Source organism: Myotis lucifugus, unplaced genomic scaffold (assembly GCF_000147115.1).
Source record: "Myotis lucifugus unplaced genomic scaffold, Myoluc2.0 scaffold_531, whole genome shotgun sequence".
NCBI lineage: Eukaryota > Metazoa > Chordata > Mammalia > Chiroptera > Vespertilionidae > Myotis > Myotis lucifugus.
In genome coordinates this window covers 116,460-123,945 of record NW_005871579.1, presented here as the reverse complement: position 1 = coordinate 123,945, position 7,486 = coordinate 116,460, and positions in this window count along the sequence as shown.

Here is a 7,486-nt window from a genome sequence, read left to right as displayed (position 1 = left end):
ACCGGAGGGCACCAACGCCACTGCGCACGCGCAGCTCCTTTCCCGTCCCCGCCCCGGCAGCTCTAAGTGGGTGGGCCCTCCCTTGGCGGAAAGAACGATTTCTTTTTCCGGGTCGCGCCGCTTTGTGTTCTGGTCCGCACCCCGAGTCCGGAGTTACTAGGGGAACGGGAGGCTGGGAAGGGCGTCGGGAACTCAGGCTTGGATCCTCTCGGAAAACGGGTAGGCGTGACTCCACGGAGAATTGGGCAAGAAAGCATCTCAGCCGTCTCTGCCCGATGGATATTTCTTTTCTTTTTATAGCAAAGGTGGAAATTTATTGAAGAACCAGTACAGATTCCCACGTGGGACAGACTGCCACGTGGGGAGGGGGAAAGGGTCCCAAAAAACCGACTCCCACGTGGGGAGGGGGAAGAGTCCCCCGATGGATATTTCGTAGAAAGGAATCGACTTGGCCCAGTCGGTGTCGTCCTGGCGGGAGGCCTTGGTTTCATTTGACAGTTCTTCTGGAGTCTTCCTGGTTGCGGGAGGCTGGGTGAACAAACACGGGAGAGACCTTTGTGCGCAATGTGTCGTTCAGGTGACAAGTGGCTGAGATTCTTGGGGTTCACAGCTCCTACTCCTTCCAGGTTAAACAGCGCAAGTTTTTATTTTAGAAAGATAATTTGGCCGCAACCTGTGGGATGGGTTGGGAAGATAAGGAGGTCAAAGTATTCCACTGAGTCTATAATCAAGGTAAACAAACATTGAACGCAGGATTCAATACTATTAGTACAGTATCACAGAAACGAAATAACTGTATATCAGTTGTGCTTGTAAAGTACTTTCAAGTCTTAACTAGGTAATTTATTATAGTATGATGTTTTCCCTAGAGGTATACAAGGTCACTAATCCCATATGTAAAATGGAAAAATAGATTTGAAAATTAACTAACTTTATATAATTACTTAATTACTTAATTTTGTATATGTTCGATGTACTTCAGTAATTACACTCTTCATATCACCATCACCTAATGGCCTCCAGAACAGTCTATCGGATAGACTCTATCCTGTTTAGTAATTTTAGCAATTAAACTGGTTTCCCTACCCCATTTCTGCCCTCTGTTGTCATGTTGGAAGATGCCAGTGTGACGACTTTTCTAACATCTTGGCCATAAACCTCTCATTGCCAATAAGCAGTTTCAGTCTGCTCCAGCCATGGGTGGCACAGCCACACCTTAAGCCTGAACATCATTAGCAACTTTAGCTTCAAGAGCTCAAGTTCCAAAATTATTTTTTACTAGAGGCCCAGTACACAAAATTCATGCACTGGTAGGGTCCCTAGCGGCTGCCGCGGTGTACTCCCTCCCTTCCCCGGCAGGCCCTGCCCCTTGGTCGAACTCCCAGTTTGCATACTAGGCTTTTATTATATAGGATAGTTTCCTAACCTCTCATTTAACAAATTCCCTAATCCTCATCCTCCACTTGCAATTTGTGATTTGGGGGGCTTTAAAATGTATTTTAAAGTAACTCAAATTTAAATCACATTCCTGTTCAAAAACTGCAATGACTCCCACTGCCAATTCAAAGAGCCTTTATGAAATGTCTCAGAGTACTTTTCCAGCGTATGTAGATGTTTCTCAGCTTAAAGTGGCGGCTGTAGGTATGAAATCAAGACAGCAACAATAGCCCCAGCCAGTTTGGCTTAGTGGATAGAGCGTCAGCCTGCGGACTGAAGGGTTCCGGGTTCAATTCCAGTTAAGGGCACCTACTTCAGTTGCAGGCTCCCTGCACTGGTTGGGACTATGCCAGAGGCAACCAATCAATGTATCTCTCTGACTTTGGTGTTTCTCTCTGTCTCCCTTCCACTCTCTAAAAATCAATGGAAAACATGTCCTTGAGTGAGGATTTTAAAAAAAACAAAACTGTGAAGACAGCAACAATAGCAGTTGAAAGGGCGAGGGCTACGCCCTCCATCTTGCCCTGAATCCTCCATTTTTGGGCAGCAGCCATGTGCTCAGCAAGGAGCTTCTTCCCGGAAGCCCAAGCCTCTGCTAGTCACACCTAGGATTTCTTTAAACTAACCAATGATAATCAAGGGAAGTGCGCGCCATAGATACGACCACATCCTGTGTAACAAGACACCGACTTGCGCCTGGCCAATCGGCAGGGCCCACAGTCCTCTCTCCTCCCCTTACTATAAAACCCCTTTCCCCACAGAGCTGGCTCTCTCTCTGCTTCCTGCCGCTGCGTCGGCGAGGTGGGGGAGCCGTGCTAGCTCTAATAAAGACTCTTATGCTTTTGCATTGGACCTGGCTGGCTCCCTGGTGTGGTTTCTTGGGGATCCTGAAATCTGGGCATAACAGCAGTCCAAGCTCATCACCCACTTAGATGCCCTATAACCTAGAGAAACAAGGATAACCATCTCAGTGGTTCTCAAAAGAGTGATCTGGGATGTGCTGCGCCAGCACGGCCAAGGGTGAACCTGAGTGGGGGCGGTGAAGGATTTAGAAAAGATAGACAAGAGAATGAAAGCTGGGTCTCAGTGGGAGGCTGCTTCTCTGATGGAGAGACAGCGACAGCACCCATAAGCCAAGTCTTTATTTTATAGCCAGATTCCACGAGGTAAAGTAAGGGCATGGTCAAGATGTTACACTGTTCTAATCTACTCAGTTACATGCACCAGAACTCTATCAAGCCCACATTACTCAGACACGTGGGGCCACGTGTTCGGACCATAGGTTCAAGCTTACAACTATAGCTGTTGGCTATAATCGTGCTGGGAGGGTTCTGCCCTCCAAGCTGGGACTTGCATGTGGCAATGAGAGAACTGTGCCCTCTCATTAGTCCGAGGCTTGAACCTGTCCAAACCCTGTAGCTGCTCTCCACACTGGAACCCCTGGGGGAGCTTCAGACCTTTTCAGAAAGATTTTTAGACCTTTCCATAAAATCAAAACTAGCTTCATAATATTAAGGTTATTTGCTGTTTTCATTATCTTGTAGCGTTATCCAGATATCGCAATAGATTGAATGCATAAGCAAATTTCAGAATCCATCTTTCTATTAATCCAGACATTAAATAGATTTGCAAAAAGGTTAAACAATGCCACTCACTACTCTTTTTTTAAATCTTGGAGTAGTTATTTTTCATTAAGCCCTGACTGGTTTGGCTCAGTAGATAGAGCGTTGGCCTGTGGACTCAAGGGTCCCAGGTTTGATTCCGGTCACGGGCACCAAAAACAAATAAATAAAAAGAATGCTTCCTTCTGCCCTAACCAGTTTGGCTCAATGGATAGAGCATCGGCCTGCAGACTCAAGGGTCCCAGGTTTGATTCCGGTCAAGGGCATGTACCTGGGTTTTGGACACATACCCAGTAGGGAGTGCAAGGAGGCAGCTGATCGATGTTTCTCTCATTGATGTTTCTAACTCTCTATCCCTCTCCCTTCCTCTCTGTAAAAATCAATGAAATATATTTTTGAAAATGTGTTAACATGTAATAGGTTTGTTGTTGTTTTAAAATAATGTGGTAGGCAGAATAATTATCCCCAAATGTGTCCCCACACTTTCCTAATCCCTGGGACATGTGAATATATTACCTTAAATGACAAAAAATTTTTTTGCAAGTGTGATTAAGTTAAGAATGTTGAGATATGGGTACTATCCTGGACTATCTGTGTTGGTCTGTCGAGTGTGTTTCCCTCCACGTCCCGCGTGGTTCAGGGCTCGGGATCTGAAAGAGGAGCCGCACACAAATGAGAGAGAAAAGAGACAAGAGACAATTTGGAAATGTTGGGGAGCCAGGTGGGCAAGTCCAACTCAAGGAGAGGGACTTCCACTCATGCTCAGGCAGCTCCAACCTTTTATTTGGTCTGGGGTAGCCCTAAGGTAAGGAGGTTTCAATGACACACAGATTAGCTCATCAACAGACAATTTCCAGTAATAGGCAGAATATCTAATCAAAAATAACAAGGATTTACATGAGTATCTAAGGAATTAGTGAATTAAGGTGGGGAGGATGCTTCAGCTACCATTATCTAGATTAACTGGGTGGTGCACAGCTCCGACCTTTGCTAGAGCTTCAAAGGTCACTAGCTTTTGGGGGTCTCTACTCTTCTCTGCTAGTGAAGACGATAGGTTGTCTCCGACGTCTCCTCCTTCTTTTTCCTTTAAAAATTCTTGTATCTGTAGACCAGAAATATAAGAACAAGTCCCAATTTCAATGTCCAACAGTTCTGAGTCCAAGTTTCAATGTCCGCCAGTTCATGTGTACATGCCAGCAATGACATGCTGGTTCTGGATGGTGGACAAATGGTGGCAATGCAGGTCCGACCCTCTCTGGTTTGGTCCTGGGCAACCTGCAGGGAAGCACAGCTGCTGACTGCCAGCATGGCAAAGCGTCGTCAGTGTCCTCCATCTCTGAACTGTCTCTTTCCTGTCGTGGTGGCTGGAGCAATTTGGTCAGTTTCTCTCTGGGATCCGTTCTTGCAGGAATCCACATGGTCTTGGAGCTGTTCTCTGAAAATATACAAACATATTCTCGACCAAAGGTTAATTTGCCCAAATGATTTTCCTTTGGCTTATTTTGACATCATGTGTGTTTTCCTGGGTGTCTCGCTGTTAGCATTATAAATGAAAAATTTTATCTAAATGTAATTTAGTTACAGGATCTATTTCCTTACATGGTACTTTTCCACTATCCCCCCTTTTTTGATTTAATTATTAGGAGACTTTTTGGAAAATTTATAATGCAGTCTAGATAACATTAAATTTTAATTTTTTGCACAAAAATATGACTGCTTTAGGTTCATTGCATGTTAAGCAATTTTACCATGAAATGAAAATTTTGGTTAATACTTCTTGAATAATTAGTTATTTAAAATTAGCCAAATTTAATTAATCTGAAAACTTGACTACTATTTTACTGTCAAATTTAATACTCTAACAACAATCTTAATTTACACTGTAAATATTAATGGAAAGGATTATTTTGCATCCTTGAGAAGGCCCTGAGCATTCCTGTTGTTAGGCTGGATTTAGATATGGGGTAGCTGCTGTTAGCCAAGTCTCTGTTATCTGGGTATGGATCTCAGCTGGACCAAGTCTCTTTCTGTTATCTGGGTCCCGATCTGGGCTGGGCATGGGAAGCGAGAAGCAGCCATGGGGGCAGGAGACCTCCCTCAGAAGGGGCAAGTGTTCAAACCCCTGCATAATTGGGGGGGTGAGGATCTGTGCCCCACCTCTGTTGACCCCCAAGTTCTCTTCTGTTGGCCCCTCTGCGACTGTGCCTGTCTTAGGTCGTTCCTCCCTGAGGAATCTTACCCGTCATTGGCTAACCAGCCATCCTCCGGGGCCAAGCAGGGTGATGTGAGGTTCAGTTCTGTCTACTTGTTAGCCTATGCCCCTGTGGCCTCCACGCCCAGCAACTGACTTTGGATCCCCTCGCCTGCTGGCGGGGGCCCCCGGCATTGATCATGGGGAACCCAGGTTTCTTCTCCAGAGAGGGCCCAGCTCACGCTATTGGGCAAGAGACAGATCCATGGTACCAGCCACCATGACCTCAGCATGAACAGAGAACTCAGGCAACAGCTTTAGGTAATTGGATTGTGAAAAGAGGGAATCTTCTTGGCAAAAAGGTCAAGAGAGGTCAATACAGAATGCTTAAGTGCCTTCCCAGGGGGCCCTCGACACAGTGGAAGGGATTAAATCCTTTCATGTCCTTATTAAATTGCTGCCAAACATTCAAAGAATTAGTTTGTAAGTTTGTTTGGGATAAATGCACAATATACTGTTGTAAAATATAAAAAATTATTAATGACATTGTACAATAATACCATGTAAGGATATTCTTGCTCTAGGTCATGACAATTCAATTTTAAACTGGCTGTCTCAAGGTTTGGAATGAGGAACCTGGTTTGCAAAAAGGCAATTTACAGAAGCAGAAACAGCATGCTATTTAAATTAGTTTTGGGTAAACACTTTATCTAGAGTTCTTGGGTAACCTGGGTTAAACTTAGGCATGTTATCTAAATTACAGTTTTGGGTCTAGAACCCTTGGGTGACCTGGGTTAAACTTAGGCACTTTATCTAAATTACAGTTTAGGGTCTCCAGAACACTGACACGTTAACTGGGGCCCTCTGACCTTGGGATAACTGTACTGTCCTTCCCAGGTAAAGGAAAATGTGCTTTCTAAGACCAGTATGAAACTATAGTTTTTACCTGAAATAATTGTTACCATACTTCACTTTACCATGCCCCAGGTCGTCTCTAGGCTGTTTGTTGTCCGACTTGTCCTCCTCCTGCTCCTCATCTTCAGTGGACTGCTTGGAGTCACTGCTCTCTGTGGCTGAGGTAGTTGATTGTCTGCAGTTTCCAGGTGCAAGGTCCTCAGTCTGGCTAGTTTCTCTCTTGGATCCCTGATGCAGTTTAATATTTCTAGCAGGAATCCACACGGGCTTGGAAAAATTCTCTGGGGATATACAAGCGTACCCTCTGCCAAAGGTTAATAATGGGTCAGGTCCCTTCCATAAACCAGATTCGGGATCCTTCCATTTAACTAGACCATTTTCTTTTGTTTTATTTTGACACCAATGTAGCTCCATAGGTGTCTTTCCATCAGCATCACAAGTGAAAAAATTTAAAGTAATTAAGGCTTGGTGCAGCCTACCCATAGGTGATTTCTCCATTATCCCTCCTTTTTGTTTTTCAAGTTGGGATTTTAGCCATTGATGCTGCCGCTCAATAATGGCCTGTCCTTGGGAATTATATGGTATTCCTGTAATGTGCTGAATTTTCCACCTTTTACAAAATTCCTGGAATTGACAGCTTGTATAAGCAGGCCCATTATCGGTTTTAATAATCTTGGGAATTCCCATGATGGCAAAAGCAGCTAGGCAATGATTAACACTACGGTGTCGGGTGAATTTCCCGCCAAAATATAAGATGGCGCGGGCAATTATTTAGGTTTCCCGCGCAAAATCAGAGTTAGTTTAAAATGCCTATATCTTTTGAAGTATGGGTTCGATTGAAATGAAATTTTCGGTTTCTTGTGTAAAAAATGAAAATTTATTCAATCACAGACATTTTTTTATCTATTCAGTACATAAATAATTCGATATATATAAACTAAATACGAAAAACCCAAAAAATACTTATTACCTAAAAATATACACATATTTTTAAAGTTTAAAATAAAATTTTCATAATAAATCAAAACAAATAGAAATTAATAGTTTTTTAGCGTATGATATTTTTCAAAACACGCCCCTTTATGTAGAGGTATATTGCAAAATTTGCACATGTAGCGTGTCTCACTGCGCAATTTATGAACGGAACATACGCGACACCTTCTCAAAATGTTTTTCTTTTTTCCACTTCCGGCAATTGCCTGTAACGTATGCTTTCTCATGTCCATCGATAGCCTGCATGGTGGATCAGATGTAGGTGGTTTAGCCCGCATTCCAGAAGTAGACGGTACTGGTTGAAGGTCTGGAACAATGTCCATGTCCT